The following is a 3,939-nucleotide window of genomic DNA, read 5'->3' as shown; positions in this document are numbered from 1 at the left end:
TATACCATTTGTCTTTGATGAGGATTGTGTAGAAGCATTTGAAATACTTAAGAAAGCATTAGTCTCTGCACCTATTGTTCAGCCACCTGATTGGAATTTACCCTTTGAAATTATGTGTGATGCTAGCGATTATGCTATAGGTGCTGTTCTAGGGCAAAGAGTTGATAAGAAATTAAATGTTATCCATTATGCTAGTAAGACTCTAGACAATGCTCAAAGAAATTATGCTACTACTGAAAAAGAACTTTTAGCAGTTGTATTTGCTTGTGATAAGTTCAGACCTTATATTATTGATTCTAAAGTAACTATCCACACTGATCATGCTGCTATTAAATATCTTATGGAGAAGAAAGATGCTAAACCTAGACTTATTAGATGGGTTCTCTTGCTACAAGAATTTGATTTGCATATTGTTGATAGAAGAGGAGCTGAGAACCCCGTTGCAGACACCCTATCTAGGTTAGAGAATGTTCTTGATGACTCACTACCTATTGATGATAGCTTTCCTGATGAACAATTAAATGTCATAAGTACTTCTCGTAGTACCCCTTGGTATGCTGATTATGCTAATTACATAGTTGCTAAATTTATACCACCTAGCTTCACATACCAACAAAAGTAAAAGTTCTTCTATGATTTGAGACATTACTTTTGGGATGACCCACATCTTTATAAAGAAGGAGTAGATGGTGTTATTAGACGTTGTGTACCTGAGTATGAACAGGAACAGATCCTACGCAAGTGCCACTCCGAAACTTATGGAGGACACCACGTGGGAGATAGAACTGCACATAAGGTATTGCAATCAGGTTTTTATTGGCCTACTCTCTTCAAGGATGCCCGTAAGTTTGTCCTATCTTGTGATGAATGTCAAAGAATTGGTAATATTAGTAGATGTCAAGAAATGCCTATGAATTATTCACTTGTTATTGAATCGTTTGATGTTTGGGGCTTTGATTATATGGGACCTTTTCCTGCCTCTAATGGATATACACATATTTTAGTTGCTGCTGATTACGTTACTAAGTGGGTAGAAGCTATTCCAACTAGTAGTGTTGATCATAACACTTCTATTAAAATGATTAAAGAAGTTATTTTTCTGAGGTTTGGAGTCCCTAGATATTTAATGACTGATGGTGGTTTACATTTTATTTTTGGTGCTTTCCGTAAAATGCTTGCTAAATATGACGTCAATCATAGAATTGCATCTCCGTATCACCAACAGTCTAGTGGTCAAGTAGAATTGAGTAATAGAGAACTCAAATTAATTTTGCAAAAGACTGTCAATAGGTCTAGAAAGAATTGGTCCAAGAAACTTGATGATGCATTATGGGCCTATAGAACTGCATATAAAAATCCTATGGGTATGTCTCCGTATAAAATGGTATATGGAAAAGCATGCCACTTACCTCTCGAACTAGAACATAAGGCATATTGGGCCATTAAAGAGCTCAACTATGATTTCAAACTTGCCGGTGAAAAGAGGTTATTTGATATTAGCTCACTTGATGAATGGAGAACCCAAGCTTATGAAAATGCCAAGTTGTTTAAAGAAAAGGTTAAAAGATGGCATGACAAAAGGATACAAAAGCGTGAGTTTAATGTAGGTGATTATGTATTGCTATATATACAACTCTCGTTTAAGATTTTTTGCAGGAAAACTTCTCTCTAAATGGGAAGGCCCCTATGTTATCGAGGAGGTCTATCGTTTCGGTGCCATAAAAATCAACAACTTCGAAGGCACAAATCCGAAGGTGGTAAACGGTCAGAGAATTAAACATTATATCTCAGGTAATCCATAAATATTGAAACCAATATTATTGAAATTGTAACCCCGGAGGAATACATAAGGGACACTTTCCAGAACATTTCAAACTCCGAAAAGGAATAGGTATGTGGTACGGTAAGTAAACCGACTCCAAAACAATTTTTAAGGCAATATTTCTCCGTTTTGGAATATTTAGAAAAATAGAAAATTAAGTAGCGGTCCGGGAAGGACATGAGGGCCCCACGAGGGTGGAGGGCGCCCCCCCTACCTCGTGAGCACCTCGTGTGCCTTTCGGACTCCGTTTTCTTGCACGATACGTATTTTGGTTGGTAAAAATTCACTATATATTCTCCCGAAAGTTTTGACTCCCGTATCACGCAATTATCCTCTATTTTTGTTTCGAGCTATTCCGCTGCAGATTAGATCAACATGTCTTCCCAGGATTCGGAAGGAGAAAGTTATGTGGATGATTACTTAGCTAATCCTAAGGTCTATGGAGATGTGGAGTACGATGGTTGGACCACGGAGGAAGAAGAGGACTATGAACCCAATGGGAAGGAGGAACGAGCTCAGATGAAGATGAAGCCCCATTACCTCAACCTGGGGATATGCACGTGGAGTTCAAAAAGTCAAGTCTCCCTGATAGGGTAAAGAAACCAAAATTTGAGTTTATCCCTTTTCATCTCTTGCAGGAAAATAAAGAGGACCTATGCAAAAAGATATTAACCCTGGAGTGGGAGATTGATGATCTGAGGGATCAAAATGCCGTCCTCAAGCATAATCTAAGGGAGAAGTCTATGCCATCAACTAAGTCAACAGCACCTCCACCTTTTTCACCAACCAAGGAGATATAATCACATGGGTATGGGCACTCCCCTTGGCAACAGCCAAGCTTGGGGGAGGTGCCCCGGTATCGTATCACAATCACAACTCCTATCTTTACCATTTTCCTTAGTTTGATCCTATTAGCAGTATTTTGATCTAGTAGAATAAAGTTTATGGCATGATCTAGTTTTGAGTTTTGCCTTATGATCTTTCTATGTAATCGAGTCCATGAGCTATATAATAAAGATTAGTGTTGAGTCAAGGGCTTGATTTTCTTTTTATGATCTTGGGTGAATAAAAGAAAAGAGAAAAAGAATAAAAGGAAACCAAAGTTCATATTGATCTTATTGATAGTAATGACTTCACATAGAAAGAGTGTGATGATTACAAGTTGTTGGGAGTTGGCAGACATAGCTTTGGTCATCGTTGCAATTAATACTCCCTCCGTTTTTATTTACTCTGCATATTAGAGTTGACTGAAGTCAAACTTCGTAAAGTTTGACCAAGTTTATAGAAAACAATATAGACATTTATCATAATAAATCTATACGATGTGAAAGTACATTTAATAATAAATCTAATGTTGTTGATTTGTTATTGTATATCTTAATATTTTTGTACATAAACTTGGTCAAAGTTTTTAAAGTTTGACTTTGACCAAAGCTAATATGCGAACTAAATAAAAACGGAGGGAGTAGGAAGTAATAAGGAAAGAGAGGTTTCACATATAAATATATTATCATTGACATCTTTTATGATTGGGAGCACTCATTAAAATATGACATGCTAAAGAGTTGATGTTGGACAAGGAAGACAACGTAATGGGTTATGTTTTCTTATATCTGAGATAAAGTATGTTTTCATGGATCATCCAACATGTTGATCTTGCCTTTCCACCTCATGCTAGCCAAATTCTCAGCACCAAGTAGAGATATTACTTGTGCTTCCAAATACCTTTAAACCAGTTTTGCCATGAGAGTCCACCATATCTACCTATGGATTGAGTAAGATCCTTCAAGTAAGTTGTCATCGGTGCAAAGCAATAAAAATTGCTCTAAATATGTATGAGTAGTGTGGGAGAAATAAGCTTTATACGATCTTGTGATGTGGAAGCAATAAAAGCGACAGACTGCATAATAAAGCTTCATATCACAAGAGGCAATATAAAGTGACGTTCTTTCGCATTAAGATTTTGTGCATCCAACCATAAAAGCGCATGGCAACCTCCGCTTCCCTCTGCGAAGGGTCTATCTTTTATTATTATCTTCTACCTTATGCAAGTTTCATGGTGATCTTCACCTCTCCCTTTTTCATTTTATCCTTTCGCAAGCCTAGCATGTTGGAAA

Source organism: Triticum dicoccoides, chromosome 3A, assembly GCF_002162155.2.
Source record: "Triticum dicoccoides isolate Atlit2015 ecotype Zavitan chromosome 3A, WEW_v2.0, whole genome shotgun sequence".
Taxonomy (NCBI): Eukaryota; Viridiplantae; Streptophyta; class Magnoliopsida; order Poales; family Poaceae; genus Triticum; species Triticum dicoccoides.
The sequence above is the reverse complement of the archived record's forward strand: the minus strand, read 5'-3'. Positions refer to the sequence as shown.